General features: G+C 34.3%; 1 protein-coding gene across 1 annotated transcript in view; it reads left to right on the top strand.

The window, feature by feature from the left end:
• LOC147913490 (uncharacterized) overlaps positions 1 to 20,230 on the top strand; it is a 63,779-nt gene that overhangs the window by 30,938 nt on the left and 12,611 nt on the right. The gene's annotated exons all lie outside the window — the stretch shown is intronic.

A 20,230-nucleotide genomic window follows, 5' to 3' on the forward strand; every position in this document is an offset into this window, starting at 1 on the left:
TCTCATTTTCAAAACAAAGAGGACTTTTAAAATTAAATGTGTCATAAAAAATTAGAGGAGAAGAAAACTTTTTGCAATTCCAATCACTTAACTCATATACTAAATATAAAACTTGTAAGAATGTTAAGTGCTATAGAATACTGTCAGAGTTATAACTGGAGGTGAGCAAACATCAAGGGATTTTCAGTTTATCTTAAGAAAATGTGAAATCTATTTGATCTGGATATCAGAGCACAGCTAATTTTAGGTGTCCATACTTATCTTCTTTGAGGTAATTTTCTATTTTGCCAGAAATACACACAGACACACAAAGATAGTTGAAGTAAAAGCAATTTAATAACAAGAACTTGATGGTTTACTACTTGATCAATTCTTCTCTTATAAAATGATTTAGGAAAGGCTTATTTTAAACATTTTTTCCAACATAGGCAGAAACATTTATCTCTAATGATTGGAATTAGCATTTCAAGGAAATGCTAAAACAAAATATATCTACTGCACACCAACAGGGAGAGAGTTGACAATCTCAAAACAAAGAATGTGCAAATCCACCAATCATACTAACTTTAACTCACACATCTCAGTGTTACTTTAACCAGACAACGTGGTTCTACGTGGTAGCTGATACACAATGAAACACAGAATTCCTCCAGGGATTAATTAAATTTAACTGCCAGCACAGCACGTAAAGACTGGATTCTAGGCAATAAAGTTGCTGAATAGAAGGCAATGGGAAATCTCCTTTATTACAAGCAAAGAAAGTAAAACACTGGAAAAGCACAGACCCCTTTGGTGTGCATCAGCAGAACTAGAAATGGAGGGACTTGATGAGGGTTGGGGGTTAGTTTCACCTTTCCTAATGAAATTCGAATCTTTGAAAGATTCTCTAAAACGTCCTTTTTGCTTTATTTTCCGATCAATATGTACATATTAAGCAAGTATCTTATTCGTAGGGCAACTTAGTTTTCCAGATTAAAGCTAATTCATTGATTTTTGAACTCAGTTCTTGGCCAACTTGAATTCAGGCCTTCGTTTTTAGCTGCATTGTGAATAATACTATTAATTGTGTTCATGGTTTAATTCGGTACAATTGACAAGATGGCCTTAATGTTCTCCTCAGCTTGACTAAACTTAAGACAGATTTCTTCCTGACTATGGCTTCCTGACCTCCCTTTTATTAGACCATTGACTTTAGAAAATTTGTAATTGTTAATTCTTTCTTTGCCCCTTTCCGAATAAATATTCTCCCAGATCCCTGCCAGTTTTACAACCCAGGAATACCTTTCTCAAGGACCTGGGAAACATCCCTTTGAAATGTAATTATGAAATAAAATGAAAAGGAAAGCAGCAAGAAAGATAGGGTCCTTATCTCCCAGTCTCTGTGGGAGGACAGAAGCTTAACTTCTTCAATACATGCGAGTTAGCAAACACTGATAGCCCAATCACGTTGACCAACCTCACCCTACTGTCCTCCAGTACTTTTCCACTAGCTCACCCCAGTGCTTAAAACTCTCCAGGGGTTAGAATGGTCCTGCCTGTCATTGCCATGGAGTTGAGTTCAGTTTCTCTCCCCTATTGCAATAGTCTTGAATAAAGTCTTCTGTGCCTGTTTAACTCCAGCGGGTGCAATTTTTCTTTGACACAATGCAGGATTCTCAAACAAATGAAAGAAATACTTGGACTAAGAGAGGGTAAAATAGATGCTGGTAGCTTTTCTTAATTAGAAACGAGTGATTTGGTCTAGATGTCAGACCACACAGAAATAAAATGGGCAGTCACTAAATGTAAAGCATTGAGTTCAGCAGTGGTAACTTATCTGCCACTACTCTTCCTTATGGTAAGAACCAATATCTACCTACACTTTTAATAGGGTATGATATATAGAAAATAAAAATAAATATTTCTGAATTATGGAGTGAATAAATGAATGAAGGAATCAAGTGTTCAAAATATATAAAGTGCCCCCTCCTGGAAAAAAAAAGAAAGAATTCATGAAGGCAATATTTTTCTATGCACTTCTTTTTTTTCTTCTATATTTGCTCTGCCTTTGTCTTCTCAGTTTCCAAAAACTAAGCTGATTCTCTTGGATGTACCTTTGGGTTCTACAAATAATTGAAGCAAGAGCAGATTTGAAGCCAGTAGCAATGGCAAGTTTGAAATACAAGTTGTTAAAGGCACGTTCTTTTAAAAAATTTTCAAATATATGTTTTATAAAAAATTTTTCTCATATTTTACATGTGTATCCTTAAAAAAGATTTCTTTTAAAATGTTAACTCAGCAGATAATTATGAGTGGAAATTTACAGTATAAATATGTAATAAGATGATGAGATATTCTATCCCAAAAGAATTAAATCAGAAAACAAATCTGTGCCTCTAAGATAAGGCACAAGAATTCAAAAAAGAACTCAAACATCATTTTCCTTAAAATGGAACTAACTAATCTATATTTCTGTTTGAAATGTTTTAATTTGTCTGAATTGCAGATGTGTACTCTGAGCTAATTCACTTATAATGCCAATAAACCACCTTTGTGCATAATGACATATCAAGAAAGGGATTATCTATAAACATTTCCAAAGATTTGTAATGAGTCTGCATATTTCCCATATTAATAATAATTTATTATTTGATATCTAGCCAATAAAACATCAAGCCTTAAGTATAACAATGAATGTAAAAGAAAAAGAAGAAAAACCTTAAAATCTATGTAGTAAAAAGCAGTGTTGTGCTTTTGTCTGAATCCCCTTGTCTTTTCTTTTCCTGAAGGGGGATCTGAAAGAGATAACACCTTTGACAACACACTTTGGTACATACATTTTTAAATGTTTTATTTCTACTCAGCTGCTATCACAATATTAATAATGTGTGAACTGTGCTTTTAAGTTAATATAAATGTATAAATCTTGAGTCTTCAAAGAGTGTAACTAAATACATGTGTACTCACAGATTTGCAGATGTAAGTAAATACATACTATACTAAAGACCCATTTAGGAAAAAAACAGGTTTGTGTGTGTGGATGTTTTCTATGCAATAATGATGTATAAAAATGAAAATATAGTCCATTCTTTATCTGAATGTCTGTATAGCATTTTAAATCCAACTTTAGACCAGACTGAGCTATCCTGGAATCACAGATACAGCTGTGCCGTGATATTGGGAAAGTTTATATTACAATTTATGAACACAAGGAAATGTTCAAAAGTATAAAACACAGACAAGGATGTGTTTGGCTTGAGTGGTGCTTTCAGGAAACAATCTTTTGAGGAGGCTAAAGCTTGGATATAGTTTCATCAAATAAAAATTGAACTAATTAGAGCCATGAAGCTCAGGTACAGAAAAAACATCTTCCATCATGTCCTACGTGAACATCTATGGAAACTAGAGACTAATATCTCTCTATTTGATTTTCCTATTTTATTAACATAACTCCAGCTCTTTCAAAAATTGTTATGCTTTATCCTATCTTTTGTATTCTACATCGTTTCTGCCATCACAGTTTGTAAAATTTTCTTCTTTCTGGTTGATTTTTATACTATATATAATATAGTATTTGTAGCAACAATGTAGCAACAGGTAGATGAAAATATAATGGTTGGTAAGTTTCAGAACTGATAAAAAGCATGAACCTTCAGATTCAGGGAGTCCAAAGAATCTCAATTCGAATAAATAAAAAGAAATTTACATTTAAATACATGAGAATGAAGTAGCTCATTACCAAAAACAAAAGGAAGATCTTGAAAGTAGCCAGAGAGAAAAAAAAATGATTTGTAAAGAAGCAACAAGACGGATTCGTCAACAACAATGAAAGACAGAAGATGGCAAAACTACGTCTTGAGTGTGCTGAGGAAAAATAACTCTACACCTAGAATGCGTGCTGAAGGAAACTGCCTTTCAGGAACAAGGATGAAATAGACATATTTTCAGACAAAAAACAAGAGAGTTACTGGCAATAACCCCTCACTAAGTGAAATTTTAACGGATGTCCTTAAAGCAGAAGGAAAATGACCTAGAGGGAAGTTCTGAGATGCTAGAAGAAACGATAAGCAAAGAAACTGGTAAATGTGTGGGCAAATCCAAGCAAATATTAGATATATCTGATAATACCTAAATTATAGAATAGTATACACATTGAGAGGAAAGTCATCATGGCTATGTTCTTCCAAAGAGAAAGAAAATATTAATTTTAAGACATATTTAAACTTTGTTAAAATTAGTATTCACATTAAAATTTCTATTTCTTAAAATATTATAAATACCATTTACAATGTCCAAGCTAGTAGAGGAAAAATATTGAAATGAGAAAAAAGGAAATAATACAATTAATCCAAAATAAGGCAAAGAAGGGAAAAAATATACAAAATGTAATACAAAAGGAAATCATAAAATAGTAGGCATGAATCAAATATTTCAGTAATTATGATAAATATAAATGAGTTACATCCTCAGTTAAAATACAGGATTTAAGACTGTAGTTGGTAAATCAGAAATATGTTCATTACTTGAAACATGCCTACAATATAAGGATACACAAAGACTTTTTAAGATGTGGAAAAACATGCACAATAAATTCTAACCAAAAGAATGCTGGTGTAGTTATCTTAATATCATACCAAGTTGTTTTTGCTAGAGGTAAAGTCATTACATAATGACTTATTATCAGATGATAAAGGGCAAATAAAATTGATTCCTACCCCACACCATAAAAATTCTTCATGGATTAAGGACTTAAGTACAAAAAGCAAAACCATTAAACTGAGAATATAGCTGTGAACTTATGGGTAAAGGAAGATTTTTCTACACAAAAAGTATAAAATATAGAGGAAAGACTTATAAATTTGAATATATTAAAATTACGATTTCTGTTAATCAAAAAAACTCATAAAGAACATGAAAAGATAATCTGCAAAATGAGAAAATATTTGCAATACATAAAACTTAAGAAAGGAATAAGTATCCAGAATATATTTTTCAAAAATAGTCCTAAATGTCTACAGGAAAGAGACTTAAAAAAATCAAAAGGAGAGTGGACAAATGAATTTAATAGGCACTTCATGAAAAAGGAAAGTATAATGTGCAATAAACAGACTAATAGGTACTCAAATTCAATAGAAATAAGGGGAAAGAAAAATGACTGAGATCAATTTCACTTCCACCAGACTAGCAAAAATTAAAATCTCTCAGGGCAGCCCAGTGGCATAGCGATTGAGTTCAGTGCACTCTGCTTTGGCTCCTGGGTTCGCCAGGTCAGATCCTGGGCATGGACCTACACCACCCATCAGCCATGCTGTGGAAGTGACCGACATACAAAGTAGAGGAAGACTGGCGTGGAGGTTGGCTCAGGGCTAATCTTCCTAAAGCAAAAAGAGGAGGATTGGCAATAGATGTTAGCTCAAGGTGACTCTCTCTCAGCGAAAAAAATAAACGTTGACAATATTGAATAAAGTCAAAGATTCGTATGTCTTATGACCTGACAATATCACTAATAGGTATATACCATAAAGATGCTTTTATCCATGCACACCACGAGAAATGTATGTAAAATCTATGGCTTCATTGTTTATAAAAACAGAAATATGATTATACAATATAATTTATATAATCATACAATATGTTGTATGAATATATGAATATATAATATTCATAAAATGAAATACTATGCAGACAATGAATTAGTGATTGCCATAATCATCAACATGTATTATTATCAATGAAAAACATAAGTTGCATAAAAATATATACCATATAGTTTCATTTATATAACATTCAAGACTATGCAAACATGTTATAAGCATTAAAAAAATAAAAATACATTATACACAACATTTAGCACAGTGATAACTTTTTTAAAGAAATATAGAAAGAAAGGTAATGAGATTGAGTAGGGGGAACCAGGAGGTTCAAAGTATGGCTATTCTAAAAGTGGATGATGAATATACAGATGTTTGTTTTATTGTTATTCTTTATATCTCAACTTTGTCATTTTTACAAATTTAACAATCTATGTTTCTATCTATCTATTGATCTATAGATCAACAATAGATAGGTAGATGATATGTAGATAGATTAGATAGATAAATAGATGATAGATAGATAGATAGATAGATAGATAGATAGATAGATAGATAGATAGATATAGATAGGTAGATAGATTTTTAGGTATAGGTAGATAGTAGATAGATTTTTTTTCTTTTAAGATTGAGAACTCTGGAGTCAGCCAATGATCAAAACCCTGCTATAAATCTTTGTGGCTCTGTAAGTTTGGACAATTTACTTAAATTCTTTGTGCCTCAATTTCCTTTATCATAAAGGAAACAATAACAATACCTACTTCATATGGATAAGAGGACTAAATGATGTAGTGTTAAGCAGTTATTACAGTACTAGTATATAGTGCTTACTAAATGTTAATGAATTTTTTAAATTCATATTTTTAAAAAATCTGCCATACAGAGAATGAATATAATGCAGATGTGAGGAGGCTAGAGAGATCATGTTGGCTGGCACAGACCACTATTTTTCGTGCAAATGTGTTCTCATGTGAAAATTGGGTTTCCCTCTAAAGACTCATACGTCTTAGATCTCCAGCCTCCCTATCAGAGACATTCCTGTGACATAGTTATGTCACACAAATATACTTTACTCCTCCCAAACCTATGCCCTCCATTCTCTGTCAGTGTTAAAATAGAGTCATTAAATTATCTTCACCTTTTAATAGCTAACTCATTCCAAATTGTCATTTTTAAAAATATGTACATTTAATACGTTATACGTTTCATATATTAATGGTCAATTAGACTAAAATTTTAAGTAAACTAGTTTCTAATAAACTGGTTTCCTATTAGTTAGAAATTTGGATTACTACTGTTTTGTAAACAAAAATTAATATTCCTTTGGTCAGAGTTTTATCCCACTGACTAAATACTAGAAGTAAGATTTCTATTGGTAATTTTATTCCTGATTTTTTATTACTCAAAAAAGATGTAAAATCGTATTTTAACTTAAAGGTAATTTTCAATACTGTAGTTGCACAGACATACATATAATAAACTAAAAATAAATATTTTAAAAATATTGGACCACTGATGAGAAAATTCTATCCTAAGATATGATCAACTATAAAATTTTAACTACTCTAAGCTATATTTGAAAAGATCATAGAATCACTGAAATAGAAATTCTAGAACTGAAATAAAATAAAAATCACACTATTATAATTTACATTAAGACAAAAAAATCTACCTACTCTAAAAGGACAGAAACCAAAGGACGTGAATAGAATGAAGAAGGCAAAGGTGTCAATAGTTAGTTAAGAATTAAGAAAAACTATAAGTTCTTAAATCATCCTCAAAATGTTACTATGCTCCAGATGTTTTGGAAAGCATAGGTAAAAACTAACTCTATAGGGCCGGCCCCGTGGCTTGGTGGTTAAGTGAGCGCGCTCCACTGCTGGCGACCCGGGTTCGGATCCCGGGCTCGCACCGACGTGCTGCTTCTCTGGCCATGCTGAGGCCGCGTCCCACATACAGCAACTAGAAGGATGTGCAGCTATGACATACAACTATCTACTGGGGCTTTGGGGGGAAAAAATAAATAAATAAAAAAAAACTAACTCTATAAACAAGTCTATAAATATCGAACAATTCATGGGGAAGGAATGTGATTTTTCCACTCAACGGGTTTCAGATGTTAAGTTTTACAGTGATGACTCCGACTATATAGATGATGCTCATGAGGATCTATGTCTCCTTACAATTGTAAACATATATTAGAGAATTCATATTTGTCTTAAACTGACATAGTCAAATTTTTCTTTAATAAAATCGCTTAAGGTACAAGATATAGAAAAAACTTCAAAGTTAAAAATTAGCCATTTTATATGTGTCTTTCAAAAGAGATTTTGGGATTGTATCGAAGTGTAAACATTTCAGATTTGTTAGGAAATATCTACCAACAGTTTACATACTTTCAATTGATGGTGACTATAACTGTAGCCTCTTATCTGCTAATTCATTCCCTTTGGCAATAAAACTCAGATCTATTAGGTTTATGATACTGAAAATATTGCTTCCCCTCATCGAGCCACTATTTATTTATGGTGTTCTTGTCCACAATTTTCTTCCATATATTTGTATAGAAGTATGATCGTGTAAAGTATATGGTGTTAATTAGTAGTGAATTAATAACTCTTAATTAGATAAAAGTTAATGTTAACTATATAACGATGTTAAGCACCAACTCTGTGGTTAGTTGTATTGATATAGGAGAATCATCATCCATGCCTCAAAATTAGAACTCCAGAAAGGAAGTGACCTAATATGACATGTATTCTTAATAAGTCTGCTCAGCGTATTAATCAGGAATTAGAGAGGGATAAGAAAGGCATGAGAGAAGAACAAATATCACACAATTGGAAGACTGAGTTGATGGGACTCTGAACCTTCATAATGGCAGTGAGTGCAAGGACTAGAGAGATGTACGAAGTAGGATCAACAAAATATGGGACGTAGTCATATGTCAAGTATAGGAGAAGAGAAAGCTGTCAAAGATGACCCAAAGTTTTCTAACTTAAGAAGCTAGGTGAAAAGAAAATCTACAACAAACCAAAGGAAGAATATGTTTTGGGGGTAAGAAAAATTATAAATTTGTTTTTGGATACATTCAAAGTTAATATTTCAGGGTATTATCCAAATCAACATGTCTAATAGGCAATTAGATATATGGAGCCAAATGCAGAACAGAAGTTGGAGCTACAGATACAAACTTTAGTGGGATCTGAAGTGTCAGGGTTAAATGTGCTTCTGTGAGAAAGTAAAACACTGATGGCAGCTAATAAAAGAGTGTGCCAAAGGTAGAGTCATGTAAAACAGCAGAATTTTAGAGGCAGGCCAAGGAAGATAATACATAAAAATACAGGTCAGAGAAAAAGTTTGTCACTAAAGCAAAAGAGGTAAATATGCTAGGTGTGGCAAGTGGGCCAGTTGGGAGAGATTGACCATAAATCATTAAGCATGAAATAGCGTGATACAGCCAATCAATAAAATCGGAATTCGCAAGAGAAGGAAAGCATGGCAGGCTAATATAGTCAACAATGGCTTTATGGAAACCTGGAACATGGCTTGAACTTTAAAAGTCGGGTAGAATAGCCAGGTAGAAAAATAAAGAAGAGGGCGTATTTGATGAGATAAACAATATCTGACAAAGAACAAAAGTGGTGGTGAGCATGGTTCTTGAAATACAGGGAATATTACAGGTTTTCACTGTGTGAAAGAATTGGATAGGTATGGGCTAGAGTAGAAGGAATCCTGTGACTGGGCAGAGGAAGTTTATATTTAGCATAATAGGGAGAAAAGATAATGCAGGTTTTTGTGTAGGAAAGCAATGTATAAAATTGACATCCAATCATGGATTTGCCAGAAGTAATGAATGGATCTAGCTAAATTAAAAAAGCAAACTAGGGAACTACTCTTGTAAACCAGGAATGAGTGGTAATGAATTTGACTAGGGTTGTAGGACAAGAAAAAAGAAGAGAGAGAGATGGAAACATTTTGAAAGGAAAAGTAAATGGACTTCGCGTCTGATCTCCAAGCTCAAAAATTTAAATAAAGGAAATGAAGAAGTCAAAGAAGACTCCAGGATTTAACCCTTAAGTGACTGGGAACTTAATAGGAAGAGGAGATCCGATAAGAAACACTAATTTAGGATGAGAAGGATAAGTTTACTTTGGTATCAAAGTTTATTGTGATGGAATCCATCCAAGAAGATATGTTTATTGGGCAACTGGTAAAGAGACTAGAACTTGAGTAAATGGATTTGAATTGTGTTATTACATATATAAATACATGATAATTGAAGACAATTTGTCATACTTTACTCATAGATATTTGATCATTTTTTGTATTTCAGATATTTCAAAAATAATGTCAAGTACGTATTGAACACTTGAAACATTCCAAGGAACACTTTTCTCTCTTTACATGTATTTAATTCTTACAACAAAACTTCAATCTTGGTATTATTGTTATTAATTATGTTGTAAACATGAAAACACTGTGAGACACAGAGAAGTTAAGTGACTTACCCAAGGTCACAGAGCCACAGAGCGGGATACCACATGGGTACTCTGAACCCAGAGCCCGAACTGTGGCCACCAGGCGATGCTTATTGCAGGCACTAAGAGTAAATAGGCTCCAAACATTCATAGAATGAAAATCAGTTGATTCTGTCACAATTGAAGGGCTAAATAACTTCTTTAAATGTTATCTGAAAACATCCATGAAATAAAATCTGTAAGAGAATTAGCAAATAATGTAATCATAAAATTGATTTTCTTCTTCAAAAAGAGGAAAGACTTTAGTTACTCCAAGTGTATATTTGTTAAAGAAAACATATCTTAAACAGTAAATATGAAAATATTATCTATTTATGTAGACTTAATTTCTATAATTTTTGTAAGTTCCAATGCTTCATATGTTTTAAAAGACTAAAACAATAGTTTTAAATTTTGTACTGAGCTGTATGCAGATTTTCCAGTTACTGCTTTAGAATTACTTTTTAAAGAACTATAGATCACCTGGAAATTTTGAATATAATAATTTTCTCTTCACAAACAATGGTTATTATTATGAGAGAGTACAACTGAAGATAAGGCTGCATAATAACAGTAGATATTTGAAACTAGAACAGTGAGTTTTCTCAAGACAAACCTTTCAATGCACTCCTGCAATTCTGGAAGTAACTCTGGGATGTGTGCTATAATTGTGTGTTATAGAAAATGAACAAAAGGAAATGTTCTTCAGAAAGAGATATAAAGTAATATTAGAACTCTTCCTTTGTTCTAATTTGGAACAATGCTACCACATATTTAATCCAAGATAAATTTTACTTTAAAACATTCAGGGTTACATATAAACTAATGTTAAAGTGGAAATATATGACACACTTATTGTGTGGTATCAATATTTTGTGATGTGATATCAATAAGGTATCAATTATTCATGATTTTTTTCCTGCTACAGATGAAGTCAAACCATCAACATTTTTTTATATTTTCCACTGCAGAAACTCAAGACTCTTTCAAATATTTATATTCCATAAGCTACATATTAGCTAATTCTCAAAAATACCAAGACAAATTGTGCCTACCAATGAATTCCAACTAGGCTTTTATAAGCAAATCATATACTTTATTTCTTAAGGTATCTCTGATAAACTGCAATTGAATACATAGTAAATATGCTTTAAAAATAAAGAGCTAGGGGCCGGCCCCTGGTAGAGCGGTTAGGTGCCCGCACTCCGCTGCTGGCGGCCCCGGGTTTGGATCCTGGGCACGCACCGATGCACTGCTTGTCAGGCCATGCTGTGGCGGGGTCCCATATGGAGTGGAGGAAGATGGGCACAGATGTTAGCCCAGGGCCAGTCTTCCTCAGCAAAAAAAGAGGAGGATTGGCATGGATGTTAGCTCAGGGCTGATCTTCCTCACAAAAAAATAAATAAATAAATAAATAAATAAAGATCTTTGTTTCTTAGATTTAGCATTTATCTATCCATAGGACTTGGCAAAAACTGTAGATCAAGGATTAGATTCAGTTAGAAAATTAAAATGAGTTTCTGAGCATTGATAAGCTTAACACTTTAGGGTGGTTGGTAAAAGTGCACATTTGCTTGCTGAAGTCACTTTCTTACTACCTGGAATAACTGTGTCTGCTGATTCTTGCGGAGATCAGAGTAGAGACTGCGAGGTCACACACGCGCCTCCATGAGCAGCGACCTCTCACCTTTACTGCATTTAACTCTGACTAAATGCCATTAGTCTCATCCCCAAGGAACTTCTGACCCTGATCCTGGAATGTAGGGCAGATTAAAAAAGAAAAAATAAATCCAATATTAGACAATCAGAAATTCTTTCTACCCCAGCTTCCTAGTGGAGCTTAAAGATTTAGATTAAAAATAATAGACTCATCAAAATTATTTCTGAATAATTTGAGCTAATGCTAGTTTCTGTTGTCAAAGAAAAAATGTCTACCTCTATAATAGCAGTGTAGAAATGTTTAGGTCACTGTACATTTTCTCAGATTAAACAAGAAGGAATTACAAGTGTTTGATTATTGACTAATCTTTATCTGAAGACTGATCGTTCAGGTGAAAGATACTCTAGCCAGGAAACTGAGTCATGTCATAAACTGCAAATCTTCTTTGCCCTCTTTGTCCAAATTGTGGCTACATCCCACCAACTCTCCTGCCTAAATATCAGTGTCAACGATATTTGTTCCTTTTTCTCAACCACCCACCAACCTACATAACACACTATTCTAATTCAGGTCCTCATCATTTTTTACTTATAATAACTGCATTTTGAAAGTTATTTTTACCAATACATTTATTCGGGCTCATTATGCTTATTATTAAATATAAGGTCTAAAAGAAAAAAGGAAAACCTCCTCATTTTATTTTTCAGAAGATGTAACCAGTTTTATAACCTTACAAACATTTTCAGTATAAGCACAAATATGTAGGTATGTGCATTCAATTTTAACAGAAATGAATTCATACTTACTGTTTTCTTCCTCTAATATCATGTATATGCGTGCATGGGGGGTGTGTGTGTGTGCACATGTGTGTGTTGTTCATATTGGGCTCATTTTATTAGGGCCTCTGGATAAATCCTTGTATTCAGTGCCTCAGTCTTCTATCGAGTTGTATTTGTCCAACTTTTCAAAAATTAATTTAAATGTCAGAAAATAAAAAAAAGTAACAACAACAATCAAAACTTTATACAAAAGTTTTGAGTGGACAATTTCTGAAGGGCCATTTTTACACTTTACTATATGATTCCTAAGAATCAATTGATAAAAGACAACATTTTATTTGGTATTAACATATATATTGTAATTCCATTTTCACTTTTAGATAGTCCTTAATAACTTTGCAATTTTTGACTTATTTCTGAAGTTATTATATGCACAGAAAACAGATAATTTAGCAAATTGGAGCTTCGGTAAACTTTTAAAGCAAATATCCAAAACTTTGCATAGATTAAAATAGGCTACTTCTTTAGCCATATTTGCATTCTGTGGTAACTATAAGATTGCCACAGAAAATGTACTTTAAAATATGTTGGGGAGAGAAGGATATGCACCAATCACATCCTCTAACATGGAATGTAGTTTTGCTGAAATCCAGATGGAGACCAGAATTGTTCTTCTGGTTGGACCTAAGTGGAAATGGTAATTTTCCCTTAAGTGTCTGTGATATGCTCAGGCAGGGCAGTTCCCAGAAAATTAATTACCTTAGAACTGGTAACACCAGAAGTTTTCTACTTCCATCCACCTAATCAGTAACAAGTTATGTACAATATTCTATGTTTCTTAAATATTATAAATAAGTGTATCTCTACAAAGCACTTTCAAAAGCTTTGCATATTGCACCCCCGGCCACAGTCACAGTGACCTTAGCAGTCCTATTTACTTGCCAAACAATTTCTTCACTTCTCTGACTAATTTCTAGAAAAAGTGGTCCATTACTACTATTTCTACTTCCTCAGCCTACTCTTTTTTGAATTGTCTCTAGTCAAAATTCTACCCTACTCAACTCACAAAATGCTTTGAGAAATAATCAGAGAGATTCTCCAAATGATGTTCCACATCAATTTTTTCATTTATTTCTTTGTTTTATATAATGCTATGTTAGCCTGGTCCTGCTGGTACCTTCACCATCAGTTTTGCTTTCTCAACTTCCTCTTGTGCTCAACAATTTAGACTTGATCCTTCTATTTTTCTCCTTTTATACACTTCTTTTTGTAGGTCCCTCAATCCCATGTCATCAGAATTCCCGTCTCTACATGTAGTGTTCAAATCTACATTTTAATTTCTTTCAGAGTTCCTGTCACCCGTTTCTAATTACTTGCTTCCTGAATATTTCTGCTTGGATATCTTACTACCCTAGAAAACAGAGCTTATGTTTAAATATTTAAATAGCATTACCTTAATCCTACTTCCTCCCTCCATTCCAGCTTCCTTAACTCTTACTGCCTATGCAATAAAGTGAAACCTCTTTAGCCTATCATTTTCAAGTAACCTTTCATCCTTATTACATCTACTCGTTTTTTCAACAGTTATGCTTCAACTTAATTTGGGCACTCACTGAGTGCCCCCAAGAAACCTTGTGATTTTCTTTCTCTTTTCTGTATACCATTCCAGTTACTCACAATCTTCTCCCAATTCGTGATCTGTCTAAAGCCTATCCATTCTCAAAGAACATCTTAAATCTCCAAAATGGTGCCTCTATTATTCTATTAAACTCTCTGTTTATTTCTTTAGTATTGCTTATCACAATCCTTAATTACCAAATATATACATATGTTTATTTATAAATATGTATAATCTACGTATAGGAAGACCAGAAAGACCAGTAGAATGTGAGCTTCCCTTTATCAAGTTGCATGCCTGTTGGAAGATAATTCCTCCTTGGCCTATCATTTTTATGCATGTCGTATAATAGGAAGTACCCTAAAGTGACCCCTCACTGAGTCACACTCTTGTATAATCCTCTTCCCTTGAGGGTGAGAGAAATCTTTGACTGGCTTCTAGCCAACTGAATATGGCAAAAGTAATGGAATAGTCACCCCCTTGATTAGGTTATGTTAGATGGCCAAAGATGATGGAATGGTCACTCCCATAATTATGTATAAAACTCCGTCTTAGCAGACTAGAGTGAGAGAGTTTCCTGCTGGCCTTAAAAAAGTAAGCTGCCGTGGTATGAAAAAGCCTTTGAGAGGGCAATATCGCAAGGAACTGTGAGTGACCTGCAGAAGCTGACCTCTAGAAGCTAGATGACAGACGGTGAGAAAACGGAGACCTTAGTCATATAGCCACAAGAATCTGAATTCTGCTAACAACCAAGTGAGCCTGGAAGAAGAGTCTGAGCTCCAGAAAAGAACTCAACCTAGCTGACACGTTAAATTCGACCTATAAGAGTTTGAGCAGAGGACACTATAACCATGCCCAGGCTCCAGATTCATGGGGCCTATGAGATTATAAATATGTTTTAAGCCACTAAGTGTGTGGTAATTTGTTGCACAGCAAGAGAAAACTAATACAGGCCTTGATGGCTTTTGTTCTGGACTATCTTTTCCAGATTGACTGTTTGGCAAAGAGCCTGGAATATTAGATTCTCCCTGGAAACTTGAGGGCAAGGCTTCTTACTGACAAGTATAACCAATGTCTCCTTCCAGAGTGAAAGGCAGGCAGGCTTGCTTACTGTCTATGATACAAGAGTCAGGGTCTCTAAGCCCAGGGTTCCTCAGTTGTGATGCAAACCCACTACCTGTGCAGCATACACCTGGGCCCCTTCATGTCACCCCCATGGGACTTGGAGTACTAGGGGAATTGATTCAAACATGAAGCTCCTTCTTTTTCCTGCACCATAAGTACGAAGACTTTGACTCAGAACAGGAGTTTTGTACCCTCTGCCATTATCCACGAAACTGTGGCAGGCTGACTTGTTGGTTTGTACATAGGGTGAAATCTCAGAATCTTCAGTACTTAGCAAAGTCTGTCTTATTCACCTTTGTATTCCCAACATCTAAAATAAGGCCTAGCATCATGCCTAACACATCGTAGGTGCTCAACTGAAGTTTTTAAAGTAACTAATTAACTAGTGACTCCAATATAACTACTAAAACCTAAAGGAATTTCTCCTCACAAAATATGTCTTTTTACAATCTGTGTAATTAAGTTAAAATACAATTTCCTATAAAGTCTTTATTAACAAATTTTAAATATACAAATTTTATATTTAATTTTTTATTCCCAAATAGATGATATGTTTGTTGAGGACATTGATTTTTTTTCCAGTCTTTATATCTCTGATTGTGTCTACACAGTATAGTATTTACTAAATTGTAAGTACCTAATAATTGCATCCATTGATTTATTAAATTTGATTTTTAATTAATCACACACAGTTTCAGAAGCAGTAGATGGTTCCACCTCATTTGCAACTGATCTGCCAACTATTTGGACTTTAAATAATAAATAGTGGATAAGACACAATCACTAGCTATTTGAACAATGTTCAACCTTTTTAATATGAAGTCTTTTGGTAGTAAATAGATGATTTCCTTAGAAGTATTTGGATTATCAATATGAATTTCATTTACAATATTCTCACACTTTACCTATGGCATACAGGCCCAGGATGCTGTATTCTCAAGAAGGCTAATTTGATAATGTTATTGTGTTAGAGTAGATTGTATAACAGTATTTTTCTGCTCCTGTCTAATATTTTATATGTGTGGAATGAGGATTGACATTAATTATCTCTTTCATACTCACTTGGTAGTGTAGGGGATCAGAATTAGCCTCTCCAAAATGTGTCTCTTTTGCTTGATTACTTTTAAGGACAAAAGACTCTGAAAGAAACTTTGACTTGCCTCCTAATTGCCTAAGAGAATTTAAGATAGAAGGACTGTCTCAGGACAGGCTATCACCATAGATAACTCTGGGTAAGGATCCTTGTTAAGCTTGTTTTTATCAAAAAGTTCTCTCTCTCTTTTGGGTCACATTGTCTATAGATGGCCCAGCAAATATTTGTTTACCAAACATTTGCTTTTCTGTCTCCATGTGAATTACCTTCCTCTTCTTTGAAGTTCCAAACCACTACCCTTAACATCCTACTTTGTCCTTAGCTGTAAATGGTATTCAAGGTGGTGGCCTCTGCCATTTTGGTTAATTACTCAGTTTTCCTGGGTTTCTCCCATGTATAGATATTATTAAACTTTGTTTGATTTTTCTCCTGTTATTCTGTCTCATGTCAATTTAATTCTTAGACCAGCCAGAAGAATCTAGAAGGTAGAGGAATAGTTCTTCCTCCTCTACAGTAGGATAGGTAATATGCCATTAATGAGGAAATTGAAATATATGAGTTGCCTGCATCACATACATGTCAAAGGAAGACCTGGCAATAAAAGTAGGTCTCAGGTCATAGCCCAGAACATTGTTAGGTAATTTGCCTGCTTTATAAGCCACAGGAAGTAGAGGAGGACCCATGGAAATCTTAACTGGGAAGTAAGAATAATATATACTTCGGGATCAAAATATAAAGATTCCAAGTCTCTTCAGTCGGGCAAAATAAACCCTCTTGGATGTGATAGTGGCCTTGGTGTTTTCAAGAGTTCAGTTTAGTTTGGAATCCCATGAGGTAGAGCTAAGAAGAAAAGTTTGTTTCAGTATACACCTGTCTCAAAGGAGAATTTTCATCAGATAAAAGATGGCTTGAGTATAGCAATTTAAATATTTAAAAGTTTCCAACACTAAAGTGCCTTTGTTATCTTACATCTGATGCTTAAAATTCAAAATGGCAGGTTCATCAGCAGCTAGACGGCACTAGAAAAATGTGACCCTGAACACCTCTACCCTAAATAATATCTTTATCCTAAAGGATCCAATGATGAATTTCATGAGGCATTTGAATCCCCTGAAATTTTGTGTACATGCTTGTTTTGTATATGAGCATACAGTCATGAATCGCTTAACGACAGGGATACATTCTGAGAAATGTGTCATTAGTCTATTTGATCATTGTGTGAACATCATAGAGTGTACTTACACAAACTTAGATGGCATAGCCAACTACATACCTAGGCTACATAATACTATCTTATGGGACCACGAATTATCTATGTGGTCCGTTGTTGACTGAAACGTCATTATGAGGTGCATGACTGTATTTTCTAGGGAAAGTTTATACAGATTTGATCATAATTCCATGGCCTAAGAAAGGCATTGTGGAGATTATAAACACAGGCTGGTTGTTCTAGAAATTAGATTATTAGACGACTAAATTTAAGGGCATTCTAGAATTTTAAGGAATAATTTCCATTCTTGTTATAAAACAGCATGTAACTTATTATATCATTTCTTACAGAAGAAAACTTTCTCATAAATCAAGTTATTTAATCAATAGGAATGTGTGCATTCACCAACCTTCTCATAAGATTACACACTAGACTTTATTAATAATAACTGTGCTATCTCCAAAATCTTGATTTCGAGCATCCAGTGCTTTGACTCTATCATCCAATTCTTTGACTCTTATCCTCCGAGCACACCAACTGTAATGCTCACACTCTAAAAATTCTTCAATTCATCTGGATCTCCAATCCACATTTTCACTTTCCATCTCTCACCTCATATTCTCATTCACCTCCTTAATCAGTTTAAATTCCGTGGCCCATCATTATAACCATTTCTGTGCATATACCCACAATTCTTTTGCTCAGTTTTCATTTAATTTATATTTGTTTGATGACCCCTACCACCAGCTACAGACGCCTGTTTCGATGGATGGACTGTTCATAAACTATCTCAGGCCAACTGCTCTACTTGTGCACTAGGTCCTGTTATTCATCACCTCTCACCTAATCTAAGAATTTGTTCTTGAAATGTTCACTTTCCCTCCTGCATCATGATTTTCCATGTTTACTAGACAATTTCTACAGCTATATGGACATGTGTTAAAGTAAGATTGGAAGTTTTCCAGTAGAGAGATATAGAGAATAGGGTGAAAGAGGGGAAGCGCACAGCTGTAAAGGGTGTTTTCAATAGAGACATTTTAATAGCATAGCACAGAATGTAAGTTGGGTAAGAAGGGAAACACAAAGGAGCAGATTGTCCTGTGAAAATGTGATGAAATCAATGGATCTGCACTCTTGATGGAGGTCAAAGAAATGCTGGGTGCTGTAAAAATGCAGATGAGCTGGAAATTGGTGGTCAGAGAGTAGAACAACTAAAATTGAGATGTGAGCTGCGATATAATTATTGTTAGGAGAAATATCTTGAGTTTGTCTATGGGAGTGGTGAAAAATCAGAGTGGAAGAAAAGCAACTGAGGGGTCAGGATATTGACCCCTCAGTTATTGATAATTAACAGGGTTATAGAAGACACTAAAAACCAAGGTGAGAGTAGTGACGGAAAGGAAGGCAGTGGTCTGGACAGTAAAGCCTGGCATAAATGTGGTGTGGAGGTGGGAACTCACTTGGAAAAAAGTAAATGACATCAATGAGAAGAGTTTAGTCTGGAGGTTTAGTCTGATAGCATGCACTTTAGAGAAATCGAGACTATGTGGGAGAGAGAGGAGAATTTTTTCGAAAAACAGCAAATGGAAGCACAAAAGATACAACACACACCCGGACCTGAGATCACATGTGAAAGACAGAGTAAAAAGTCTCCATTTGAGAGAGCCTTAGGGGAAGTGTCCTCAGGGAACACCTAAATTTTCAGAAGAAGAAGAAAAGGAAGGCACATTCAGAAGTAGGTTGATGAAGACAAGGCTACAAGTCCTTCACAGACCTCAGGGTGCTGTGGAGGTAAAAAGCGCCATGAAATTTTGGGGGCATTTGTCCAAAATGGCCATTCTAAGTGGATATTAAAATTATCCCCAATTTATACTCTTTAGCCCCAGGAACACAGTCTAGTCTACTTAGCACATTCATAAACCATTTAATAATTTTACCTGATTAAATATATTTATGGTTGAGTCCCAGCCAAGAGAGTGAAGCAGAGTTTATTCATTTGCATGGCAACACAGTTACAAGCAAAATAGAGCTGGACCTTATGTTCAGTTGAATTTAGCCTTTATAGATCCAACATGAGGTAATCAATTTTTTAGCCAGATTTTAATAGCAAATCCAAAATAAAATGATCAAAAATATAGTAAAGTTTTTGAAGGATTGCTCTTGTCTTGAATTATTTATTACTAGTGGCTTAATGATAAAATTGAATCAAAAACAAATTTTTCGTTGTTGTATTCAAAAAAGAATCTACTTAGCGTTTCATTGACCCAAAATCTATCTTATAATCATTCGGTACTGAGCAAGGGGAATCAAGAGTATAGAGGAAATGAGGAATTGCCAGTTACCATTCTTTTTACAACTGAAAAGTCACTTGAGAGACTGATTAATGTTGGAAAGTGCAAGATGAACCAAGGTTGGAATAAAGGGAGCTGTATTTTCTCACGAAGTGTGTCACTGCGCTCTGGTAACCTCATGCCCCTTTTCCCACAACAGTGTCTATCTGTCAAGCAACTTTAAGTGTAAGCTTCAGCTGGTCAAGCTGCCTTCTGATAATTTTAGCAGTGAAGAAAGATAGCAAAACAATGTCACTATACAAAAAAGAATTCTTAACTTAGTTTTGGGGGAAAATAAAGAACAAAACTTATTAATTTTGTTTAT

This window comes from Ceratotherium simum, chromosome 27 (genome assembly GCF_057802395.1).
Source record: "Ceratotherium simum simum isolate JZ-2026a chromosome 27, ASM5780239v1, whole genome shotgun sequence".
NCBI lineage: Eukaryota > Metazoa > Chordata > Mammalia > Perissodactyla > Rhinocerotidae > Ceratotherium > Ceratotherium simum.